Genomic DNA, 13,151 nt, shown 5'->3' on the forward strand with positions numbered 1-13,151 from the left:
GAGAGAGAGAGAGAGAGAGAGAGAATGAATTTACAAGATGGAAGCTACTGTCTTTTATGACCTGGTATTTGTAAGGGATCACTTCTATTTTCTTCATTAAAAGTGACATATGACATTGATCAAGATGCATGGTATTCAGAAACTTCTTTGTTGAATAGTGATTCCTTTGTAAAACTACTTAAATAAAATATTTTGTAAAAAAGCGAAATCTCCTCCCACTCCAGAAATTATATCAGACTGTGAATACTGCGAAGTAGGCACATTGCAGGCCCTCTCAGAGGATGCCAATCTCTGCAATACTCATTCATTGAGCACTAAGCTTGGGGTCATTCTGTAATATTCATATCAATGCCTTTCCATAATAAATAAGACTGTTGTACAATTTAGCTGAGGGAGACACAGTTGTGATGTGAGACAAATTGATGTGCAAGTCCCAACTGCTTCACTTCATAACTGTCACCTTATTGAAGTCATCATCTCTAATTCGTGAACTAGACATTATAACAGACTGTGCATCTGAAGTCCTTCATGATGAATATATTTAAATTGTGCAATACAGTGACTGACACATGAAAACCAAGGAACCAATTTCAGCTAATATGATCTCAATATACTTGTAATAGTATTATTAACTTTCCAATGTGGTGTTTTCTTGTGTCTTCTTATTTTATTCTCTTTGATACAGCTGCACCCATTATAAATATTTAACATTTGAGACACATAAAATTTGAATGGCTTGCCAGTGGATATTGAAGGCAGGGAACAAGAAACATCTTTACGACCTTGTGCTTATATACTCCGCATTTATTGTCATAAAGCTGTAAGAATCACCTAGGTAATGAAACCAAAAGCTGTCTTAGCATAGACAGAGCCATATTTTGAGTGTCATAAAAGAATTATCTATGAACTAACTGTAATATACCACATTTTAAACTGTTCTGTTATAGTAGCTTAGGAAACCCACATCCTGGCTTCAGTTCCTCAGTTCAGTTCAGTTCTAAGACTATGGTTTTCTGTTAAGTTAATGAAAAACAACCTCATGAGACTCAAATTCTATCCCATAATTTGAGAATGGTCTACCAAAGGACCTAGGATTTGTTTTATGATCAATTTCAAATAATATTTTACCTAAGCCAACAATAAAACTCTGAAATAGAGACATTGAACCACGACTACATTCCCATTTAATTCTTATTATTCTCCTTCTCTCCTTTTCCCTCCCAATAATCCCCAATTTCAAGCCAAAAAAATAATGGGAAAAAACACCATTGTTGACTATGTGTCATAACCACATCTGTCTGTGGAAACAGAGAAATCCATTCCCCAGATATTAGAAAGAGGCTTGAGTCATTTTAACTTATGAAGCGGATCTCTTCAGAAGAAAGGTCACTTTATTATTGAAGCTCAGTGTTTCATTCTCTCCATTCCCTCTTTATAAACAGCTTTGCCCATCAAACTGTATCAAATGTATGTTGCTGAGCTCTTCCCCTGTAAATGTGGATAAACCTTCTGTAGTTTGGTATCATGTGTATAAGAGCTTCCCAACTTTCATCTACCGGGATTTCCAATGTGTTTTTAGTGGATTAGAAGGAGGAAAATGAGAGAGAGTAGCAGAAGAGAGGCATTGTTGTAAGAAAGTAATGATGAATTTAGAAACACAGTTTTGAAAACATTAGAGATATGCCTAAGAGATAACCGGATCTAAGGGAACATCACACAAAGCATTTGGTACCACTTCAATGGTCAAAGTCAGGATTGGCAAAACCATGTCTCTGGCTAACAATTGGTTCTTCTGGGAAGCCTCCAGATGCAATAGGTCATGACCACCACTGAGGTCCCTGCTCAGCCAAACAGCTGAGCAACAGAATCGTGTCACTGCTGTGACCTTTGGGGCTGATCTAATAGTACATTGTGTTCTTCAGAGACGATAAAGCCTGAACATGCATGCCAAAACACCCATGGCCACCATAACACAAAAGTCTTGTTTGAGGGTTACTTAAGGGTATATATACACACAAGTATGTATATGTATGCACTTAAACCTCTTAAGTCTACATATAGGAAAATAAACATACACATACATGTCTACTTAGTCTTTCTATATAGTTGACATGATGTTCTGGGGTCAATTCACATGTAGATTATTGAATGCAAGCTTATCATATGTTTTATGAGGACTTTGAGCATGTTAAAATATATCTAAAGAAGAAATATGAACTAGGGAAAGATCTAGAAGCAATGAAGTAGGATAAACAGAGGAGGAAAATAGGGATGGTTTCCTAGGAGAAGTATAAATAAAGTAAGATAAATAGTTGAGCAATGTCACCTGGTAAGAGACTGTGTGTCACCGCAGGGGTAGAGTAAGGACAACTAGCAGCAGTAACACACAGGAAGGTTGTCTTCAACACATAATAAAGTTTCCAACATTTTCATACTACAGCAAAGCAATCAGATCAGTCCACTCAAGATATCACCAGTGTCCAAGTCCAGACTGGACCAATGGACCATCTTGCCCATGCAACAGCCAAACAACAGATGCCAGATGCTTTTGCAACAATTCACACTCAAGCCATCTATTCTGAACTGCTGATCCAACAGAATAACATAAGTTACTGCACTGAGCTACTTGGTTGAGAAGGGGTCTCCTAAACTTTTTGATGCCTGGACCGACCCCAAACCATGACCTTCCTGATCTAAGGCTCCCAAGTAGCTAGGATTAAATTCCCACTGACAACTTGAAGAGTTTCTTGAAGGAAAAAGTGGTAATGGTTCCACAGCTTTTTGGATATATTTAATATCACAGCCTTGCATACTTAAAATGTCAAGTTTTGTGTTATGTATTATTATGCCAGAATAATAAATTCAATACTTTCAAGGGTTATCACCATCTACAATATTATCTCTCTTCCTTCTTGTACTCAGGGAATTTGGTTTAAATTATAAAATTTCTGAATGGCAAAAATTAGTTTACCAAATAGCAAAATCCAAATTCTGGAGTTCCCTGGAGGCCATTTTCAGTAGAGTTTAGCTAGCAGAAAATATCTGTTCTACAAGCCAACAGGGTGTCCCATGAATAATCCCACTCTAGGTGTGGCCCAGAGCAGCCATTCTTGCCTAAGTTCTTTGCTTTAGAGTAATTCTGCTCAGCAGAACTTTTGGTGATGATGGAAATATTTCCTATTTGCCCAGAAGTCATTAGTCACATGTAACCATACAGCAATTGAAATACAGTCAATATAACTGAATAATTGACTTTTGCAGTTTATTGCATTTTAATTAATTTAAATTTAGCCACATGTAACTAATAGATGCATTATTGGGCAACACACTTTTAGAACATTCTACTCTCGCCCATCCCCAAAAGGTTGGAATTAAAATAGATGAGAGGATGTTCAAGGTCCTTTTCCTCTAGGCTACTCAAGTGATAGAAAGTTGCTGGCCCACTCAGAGACAGATGGATGCCTGAAACATAAGAAACAATCTTCCTGTGATAGTGTAAAGGACTTAAAAATAGGAGTCATTATGTATTAGAATTAAGAGATATAAAATAACAGACATCCATCTTAGCAAATGCAGGCATGAAATCTAAGGTCAGGAGACACCAGGATGTGAACTTGAGAAATAAAATGCTGAATAAGATTCTATATTAATGTAGTCAGTCACTTTGGATATTTCTAAATCAGTTTATTTTGGAGAAGGTGGGAGAAATTGTTTCTGGACCCTTTCCATAGTGAGGGGAGAATGTTTACCTAGAGGATGGGACTTTCTTAGCTCTAGCATTGGTGAAGTTTGTCTGGTATGGGCAGGCCATGATCATCATGCTAAGTTGTAATTAATAAATACTGTTTTTTTTTAAATAAGTGGCAATGTAGAAGTAGTACTGTGATGATTAGGTTGATTTGCCCCAAATATGTATGGCTTCAAATTTTCCATGTAGTTTCTATACTTACTTCTTTTCTCTAAGGAGATCATATTTATCATCTCACTCCCTACTTTAGAACTGAAGACATAGATAAAAATCAAGGAAAATTCGTTTGGGCTCTCTCAAAACCCCAATGGAGTAGGGGATTGGAAGGGGTGAACGATTTTTCCTGAGAAAAGCAGCCTTTTATTTACACTGTCTTGGCAATCAGCGGATTGATTCAGAAAAATTACACCTTTAATTTCCCTTTGGAAATACTTGCAAGAATGAAGAAGCTAATTTGCTTTTCTAAAGCTAGACCACTACCTTGGTGAATCTGTACCATAATATGATTAGAGAACCACTGAGAAGTAGAACTAGAAGCCATTTCAATTAGCTTCCCGAGAAGAAGGGTAAGAAGATCCAGCATTTTCTTTACTACTTCCTGGCTCTATGGCCTGGGCAAGTTATTTAACACCTCTGTGCATTTTCCTGTATATAAGATGTTATAATAATAATCCTCATTTTATAGATTTGCTCTATTTTTTTTTTTTGGCCAGTCCTGGGCCTTGAACTCAGGGCGTGAGCACTGTCCCTGGCTTCTTCTTGCTCAAGGCTAGCACTCTGCCACTTGAACCACAGCGCCACTTCTGGCCGTTTTCTATATATGTGGTGCTAATCGAACCCAGGGCTTCATGTATACGAGGCAAACACTTTTGCTACTAGGCCTTATTCCCAGTCCTAGATTTGCCCTATTTTTTAAGAGAGTTAATACACATGAAACACCCAGGACAGGTGTGGAGACAGAACTGGAATTACATATTATTCTTGTCAAGGTGTACACAGAAACTGATGCTATTTGTACTGAACCATGGAATAAATGGGGGAAAAGCTGGCCTTGGGTTTGAATAGAAACTTGTTGAAAAATGTATTATGTAGTTACAATATAAATATTTTGTTTTAAATGTAAGGAAGATGTCACTTTAAATTTGCATATAATTTTCAAATAAAATTATTTCAAAATATGTGATGAGAAACTTGAGTTGATTTGTCATCATGGACCAAAACCCTTCCCAAACAAGTGGTGCTAAATAGCAGAGGAGAGGTGTTTTAGGGCCTTAACTAACAGGAATTCAGGAAGGTTTTACAGGGAGTCATTCAAATCACTTCAATCATTGTAACATTTCAAATGGTGGCTGTAAAAAGGGCTGCACAATTTCTAAAACTATGAAGATTTACGGCCCTTTGTATCTCCTGGCTCTGTTGCAGCTTGCTTTTGGCATGTACAGTGTTCTGGGGCCCAGTGGTTGTGAATCTCTGCCATGGACTACTGCTTCCCTTCATTGGTAAGCCCAGACCAGCACAAATGCAAGCGAGACAAATTCTGTGCAGAAAGCAATACAAAGTTATCTTGGTTCAAAAAGAAAGACCTAAGCTGTGCCTCTTAAACAGGAGCCATTTTGTCCAGATGTGAGCTCAGATGGGAGGGGTCAAGAATCATCTGCTGCCCAGTGCAGGAGTGAGGAAGACACTGGCCAATGACCAATATTCATGGGATTCAGATGGCCAGGATGGCCCAGATGAGACCAGAGGCCAATTTGTGGGTCTAAAACGTGTAATTGAGCTGGTTTTCTCCACCAAGTGGAGCACAGACTTACATGGAGCTCATTTACTCAACCCTTAGTCACTATATAGTATTAAAAATGCCAGTAGATTTGTTTTTAAAAAACGAATTAAATTTCCTTTCTCCTCTATTTGAATAATTCTATGCTTTTTATTATTGTTTCCCAGCAGTGAACTCAGGAAAGAACTGTATGTTCCAGCCAGACTAATGATTTTTTTATAAATATTTATAAATCAGATACTATCTTCTTTTCTTTCTCCTCTATCCCTGGCTATGCGCTATTGGAAGGCCCATTCTTTTCTTCTGAGCAGCTCCTTTGGCATGTCACTGGGCTGGGAGGGCGTTTTGAGGTTGATAATTTTCTTTGATTTGCTTGCCTATACTTTGAGAATCTTTGTTAAGAGAGCTTCCTTCTGAAGTACTTAAACTCTGCTTCCCCAGGCAACTTCTTTGTTCACATATGAGGAAAGCAAAATGAAGCCTCTGTGTAAAGATTTACGTTCATTTGCAGAAGAGAGAACCAATTTAGTAAATTCAAAATTTATCAATAGAGGTAACTTCACTCTAGTTGGGACATATTTTGCCTATGGTAAAAATATGTATCAGAAATGAGGAAGTAAGGGAGGAGGAAGTGGCAGAGCAGCAAAGTGAAGAGCTGAAAGTAGTAACTGCTTCTCTATAAGAATAACCAGTTCTTCTCGGGAAAACACCAAATGGCGGATGACGCAGGTGCAGCGGGAGGGCCAGGAGGCCTTGGCGGCTTCCAAGGAGGCTTCGGTAGCGGCCTTTGGGGTCAAGGTTGCAGCCGTGGTAGAGGCCAGGGTCGTGCCGCCGTGCTCTGGTTAAGGACATGAAGATCAAGTCTTTGGAGGAAATCTATCTTTTCCTCCCTGCCCATCAAGGAGTCTGAGATTATTGACTTTTTCCTGGGGGCGTCCCTCAAGGATGAGGTGTTGAAGATCTTGCCCGTGCAGAAGCAGACTCGAGCTGGCCAGCGCACCAGGTTCAAGGCATTTGTAGCCATTAGCGACTACATTGGCCATGTGGGTTTGGGTGTTAAGTGCTCCAAGGAGGTTGCCACTGCCATAGGAGGAGCCATCATCCTGGCAAAGCTCTCCATTGTCCCTGTGCGGAGAGGCTACTGGGGGAACAAGATTGGCAAGCCTCACACCATCCCGTGCAAGATGACAGGACGCTGTGGATCTGTGCTGGTGCGCCTCATCCCCGCCCCCAGAGGCACTGGGATTGTTTCAGCTCCTGTCCCCAAGAAGCTGTTGATGATGGCTGGTATTGATGACTGCTACACCTCAGCCAGGGGCTGTACTGCTACTTTGGGCAACTTTGCCAAGGCCACTTTTGATGCCATCTCCAAGATCTACAGTTACCTGACCCCTGATCTGGAAAAAGACCGTGTTCACCAAATCTCCTTATCAGGAATTCACTGACCATCTTGTGAAAACCCACACCAGAGTCTCCGTGCAGAGGACCCAGGCTCCAGCTGTGGCTACAACATAGGATTTTTATACAAGAACAATAAAGTGAATCAAGCCTGAAAAAAAAAAAAAAAGAAGAACCAGTTGTATAGATCAGATATTGTTTCTGGAAAGATTGTGGTCCATTTTCTGGCAAATGAATGGCACTCCTACTGTGGCATTTGGAAGTATGCCCCAGTGGCCACAGCTTTCAGAAAATGGTGCCAGACTAATTAGATTTGATTAATGGTGCCAGAAATATTCTAGAGGGTTGATATTACTTTTCTTAAAAGTAATTTAAACATGGAATCACTGTGAAAGCTGGCTGCTAAATAAATGTGGGTCCAGTGTCTGGTACCCATAGTGCCTCCTGATATTCACTGGTTTGACGTCAATGGAAAGAGGTATGAGAGGACTTCATGAGGCTGGGCCTGCCAAGTGGTCACCACCTAAGCCAGAGTTTGCTTTGCTAGTTCCTAAGTGTGCCTGGAGTCAAGGTTATTATACTCACATCTTCTAGAAAGCGAATCATAATGGGGAAATTTGATTGTCCCAGATGCTGTACTAAGAAACCAGTTAGGGAACAGAGGTGCACATCTTCACAATACTAACACCACAGAAAAGAATAATGTCAACAATCAGAACAAAAGCAGTCCAGTCACTAATTTGTATCAGGACAGGCTTCATGTAAGTTGCCTATTTCACTCATCTTCTCATGTTATAGCATTGCTGGGGAAACACTGAGTTGGGATAAAATAATTCTATGTGACACATGACATTATTCCCAAGCCCAGGAGAGATGAGGAAACTGGGATATGAAGGAATTTGGTAACTGTCTCAAGGTCAGGTAGTGGCACAGCTCAGATGACTCCAGCTCTGTGGTCAGTATCTTGTACAATAAGGTGCTGGATCTCAGGGTGCAACACAAAGAGCTCCTACTGGCTTCCGTCCCACACTTCATATAGATGAACTCTTGGGGTATTCTCTAAGGTGTTTTTTTTTTTTTTCATTATTTTTATTTGAAAATGCTAAAGAAAAAATCCAGAGGGGTTGTAGTTCTGTAAGTCAGGCAACAGGACATTTTCTTTGGACAGTGTTTGCTGTAGTTTTTTGAGGTCCTCTCAAGTCCTCTCTAAATGGGGTTCTGTGCTCTTCAAAGGTATCAGTGGAGACCAAGGCAAGAATTAATCCTCCGAATATATTTTTGAGAAAGACAGGCTTGCATACTAGAGTTATCCAGGTTGACTCCTGGATTTTGAACAGTGGCCTAGAGCTTCCACAAATGATTATCTGGAGTAGAGAATCACACCAAGAAACATGAAACATGCCAGCCACAAGGAAGAATCTTGATGATAGACTCCAGATAATAAAGTTGCCTGTCAGAAAGAGAACAGGGCTGGAGAAATCAGTTTATCAACTCTGAAATTCTAGGTAAACTGAAACAATGGTGGTCTTCACCAAATTTAGTCTAGTAGACCACATATAACTGGCTAAGTGGCTTGCGGTGTAACATGCTGTGTATTAATATATATATATATATATATTTAGGTCTTTACACAGTAGAAATCTTATTACATAATTAAACAGACTTCCATTCAACTAAAATGGTAAAAATGAAATTTCTTGGATTGTAGTGCACAGGTAGATGCCAATCAGTTCACCTTTCTCTATTCATGGTGCCTTGAAGTGGCTTTTGAGGATTTATAAACTATTCTCTGCCTTATTTGCGGGGGAGAGAGAAGCCAGCATTTGACATTTACCTTAACTTAGAGTGAATTTTAAAGACAAAATTTAAAATAATCTTTAAAGTACTTATTGTACTATTAACACAACTTAAATTGATGGAGTACAATTTAAAAGTCAAGATGAGTGTATTGCTGTTTGCAACACAGTATTTTAAAACATACAAAAGATACTTAGGATATGCATCTACTATGTTAATTATGAGAATATTACCAATTTTAAAACTGTCTCAAGAGCGTTGGATAGACAGCAGGGCCATGGCAGGCGAATGATACATGACTGAGATATGTGCTCAGCACTAAAATGCTTCAGTGTCTCACTGGTGAGCTCTGGTTGGCCTTGTACCCTAGAACTTCTGCTTTTACTTCCTGACTGCTGAGATTGTAGATATAAGCCACCATGTTCACCTTCTTTGTTCTCCCCTAGAATTTTTTTTTTTTTTTTTTTTGGCCAGTCCTGGGCCTTGGACTCAGGGCCTGAGCACTGTCCCTGGCTTCTTTTTGCTCAAGGCTAGCACTCTGCCACTTGAGCCACAGTGCCACTTCTGGCCGTTTTCTATATATGTGGTGCTGGGGAATTGAACCCAGGGCTTCATGTATACGAGTCAAGCACTCTTGCCACTGGGCCATATTCCCAGCCCCAAGAATATTTTTTTTTTAATTCTCAGATCTTTGCCATTCCACCTACAAATATTTCATCATTGTTTTCTAAATAACAGGACTGCTTAAACACACACACACACACACACACACACACACACACACACACATCATTATGACCTAACAAAACAAAATATGGGTTTTTTGGGCAGTACTGGATTTGAACTCAGGACCTTGTTTTTCCTAAGCAGGAGCTCTTACTGCTGAACCATACCACCAGCCCAGATTTTTGCTGGCTATTTTTCAGGTAGGGTTTTGCTTCCTACTTGAGCCTGGGCCAGGGCATTCTCCACCTATGCTAGACTTCCTAGTAGCTAGGATAATAGGCTTGCACGACTTCATTCAGCTTTTTGTTGAGGAAGGATTTCTAGGACATTGAACTGCCATCTCACCAATCTCTCCAGTAGTTAGAATTACAGACACGAGCTACCAAAACCTGGGTAGGAGTAAATCTTTAATACTGTGATACAGTTGTAGCTTTTCAACCTTTGAGGTTAACTCAATTAGGGTTTTTCCAACAATATTTTTTTAATGCTGGTTTGATGGATATTAGTATTTTTAGACATAAGAATTTCATGGTCAATACTTTTTCCTGCATCATCTCCTGGTTTAAGTATTCAAGTTGTCATATATAACCACATGAAATTTTGATGTGTTAATTTCCATGTGGCTTTCAAAGAAGGAGTAGTATAAAAATTTTGAAAAATTCCTTGAATAGTAATACAATTTTCTTCATCAAGGAGTATGAGATAGCATAAGAGTTACACAAAGTACATGGAAATAAAAAGCTGACTAAGTTTCCTGGGCTATAAATTCATCCATGGAGCCTCATGTCTGTTCTCAGTAGGCACTGAGTATTGATATTGAAGGAATAGTGATTATCATGATACCAGACAATGAAGATACTGCTGAAAACAGTAGTAATGTAATTTGCAAGAAAAAAAATGCTGACCTAATGATTTCAGAACCATATAAGATAAGATAGGGCTACATAGAATGGCTGTTAAGTTCAACAACATTGTGGAGAAGATTATGATGTTGATGTCTTTCCAAATAGATATTCCATGTACAGCAGGCTCAAGGATACCAATATTAACTTAAATTTCGCTGAATAAAGTAAGCCATAAATTCATGCATCTCCGAAAATATTTGCTGAGCAGATCCAGCCCACCACCCTATGACATAAAATACAACAAGTAAATCCACAGGCAGTGAGATAAGAAAGACGAAAAATGCAGGATGCTCTGAAAGGTTACTAAAACACCAAGTTGTATGTTAACAATGTAGGACTAAGCCTAAGGGCATTGGACATCAGAGGTGAAGAAATCAGGAGGCAATCAAAGAGTAGAAAGTAGAAAGTAGAGTTCTGTTTTTCAGAGGGTTTGGAAGTTTAGAATTTGTAATGGAATTAAATAGCCTCTTTGAATAGTTGTGCTAATCAAAGATGGCTCCTGAGCCAGTACCACCTCTCAAACATGCTTCACATTAGCAATGAGATAAGTATTAAAGTTGTGAGAAAGCCCTAGGACATGGCTGTACTCCAAACAAGTGGTTATTTTCTAGTAATTAACTTTTTATTTTACTTTACAAAAATATGAGTATAAAGGTGTTGGAAAAAAACCCAATAATAATGCTTCACCACAGATGGTTTGCAAGGGAGGATTCACATTATTGTTTAAAATGCCCTTAGGAATATATCTTTTTTCACAGTCAGCTTTTGACTCTGCCTTAAAATGACTGATGGCTTCTTTTTTGGAGAACCAGATTGCTTTCCTTTATAGGCCATCTTATTAGAGGACTATGAATCTAACCCTTAGAAGCCATACCTGTCTTAGGGAGACACTCACACTTGGAGAAAAGTAAATAATTTGGATGGGTTTGAAACTTCCATTGATTCCTGTCGACTAGACTAGCCAGAAGAACTATTGGCCATGCTCAATAGTTTATCATGCCCTCTTATTTTTGATTCTGGCTTCTCTCTTTACTGATCACATGTCTTCGAGAACATACAATTATACAATGTGACTGTATTGGAGTAGAGTTGTTTGCACATACAGTTCTGTTCCCTTCTATTTTCTCTTAGCTATGTTTGAGCTGAAACAGAAATGGGCAGCAACAATTTCCCCCATTTTATAGAAGACACTGACATGCAAAGTAGATTGAAGATCTGTTACAAATATAGCTGGAACTCTTATGTTCTGATTGTCTGTGAAAGAAAGATCTTAATTTTCTTTTGTCATGGTAAGAGGTAGATTCAGAGAGATGACAATGTGTTTTTAAAAATTTAAATAAAGCAATATGTGAGAGAAGCCCATATAGAATCTGGCAAAAAGTACGTGCTCAACTAATGTTAGTTTCCTTTCTTTAAGAAAGGCAGTGACTCATGCTTGTAATTCCACCTATAGGAGGTATTTTAAACAGGATGATCAGAAATAAACACATTATCCTATTCCCCCAAATAATTAAAGTAAAAAGGGCTGGATATATGGCTTAAGTGGTAGAATGCATACCTAGCAAGCCACAAGCCACTAAGTTCAACTCCTAGTATATCAAAAGAAAAAAATGTCAAGAAATATAATTGTCAAGAGTAGAAGAAAAGTGCCTTTGGACAAGCTATGTATGGCTCATACTCTCTAAAGTAAGAGAATTTCAGAGCTAGCATTACACAAATTATTTAAATCAACCTTCCCTAATTTTCCAACCCATGTTAATTAAGTTCCACATTCTGCCACTTAAGAGTTTGACCTCCTTTTAGTCTTTAAAGGCTTTCCCAGAATTTTCTCATCTAATAAACATAGTTGCAACAATGTACTTTGTGGAGAGGCTGTGAGAGTTCATGATAATAATATACCTGGCTCCTAAAGAACTCTTCCTAGTTGATAATACTGTGACTTGTGTCTAAGTAATCTTGCATTGAGTTTCTCCAGCACAGAGCAATGAAATTTACCAATAAAATAGCCCACCAGCCCCTTGTTTGGAATGGGTTAGCCAGCTTAACTACCAAAGTCAATCAAGTCCAAGTTCTAGCAACATACAATCACAGGTACAAATACAAACGGTCTATATAGCTTTGCCTAAAGAAATGAGTAGCCCTCCGAATTTCTCTTGTATGGCACAATATTCAAGACCCATGCGGATGATTTATTAGAGTCTTGCAGCACTGTTCTGTTGAAGCCCTGTAAGCCAGGGGAAGATTAAAAGGAAAGACAGACCCATTTGACAGTGTAATTACATACACACACAACTTTTAATGTTATTGTGTATGTATCAGAGATACAAACTCAAAATTTAAAGAGATAAAGATTTTTAAATTTAGCAAATGTGAATATTTTGTGTTAGTAGAAAAGGAGAAAAAAGGAATGTAATAATATGCCATTCAAACTTGCTTTAAAGTAATTATGTTATTTCAGATCTGAAAGATAAACAGACAATACCACAGAACAAGGCATGGGCTATAATTTAATAAACATATGCCCACAAGAGTGGTGAAGAATATGGCCAAAGGCTGAAATTGGATGCATACATTATTTTGGGGATGTAACTTCATTTGTAAAGTGAATCACTGTCTAAATTTGGACTTGATTGACGTACTGAAATCATAGTTTAGCACGAAATGTTGTTTTTCCATTGGGGCATTTGCCTCAGCTTATTTTTAGTTGTGTCTTTGGAACAAAGTATTCCAGTGTTCATTAGGAGTCAACTAAGGACAATTTTTAGGACCTTTCTCTCCATATCCACCTCCTTTTGTTCCA

General features: G+C 38.6%; 1 pseudogene; it reads left to right on the forward strand.

Moving 5' to 3' along the window:
- The first annotated feature begins 6,238 nt into the window (after window positions 1–6,238).
- LOC125343242 lies at window positions 6,239–7,092 on the forward strand (annotated as a pseudogene).
- The last annotated feature ends 6,059 nt before the right edge of the window (window positions 7,093–13,151 follow it).

Source organism: Perognathus longimembris, chromosome 2 (genome assembly GCF_023159225.1).
Source record: "Perognathus longimembris pacificus isolate PPM17 chromosome 2, ASM2315922v1, whole genome shotgun sequence".
Classification (NCBI taxonomy): Eukaryota; Metazoa; Chordata; class Mammalia; order Rodentia; family Heteromyidae; genus Perognathus; species Perognathus longimembris.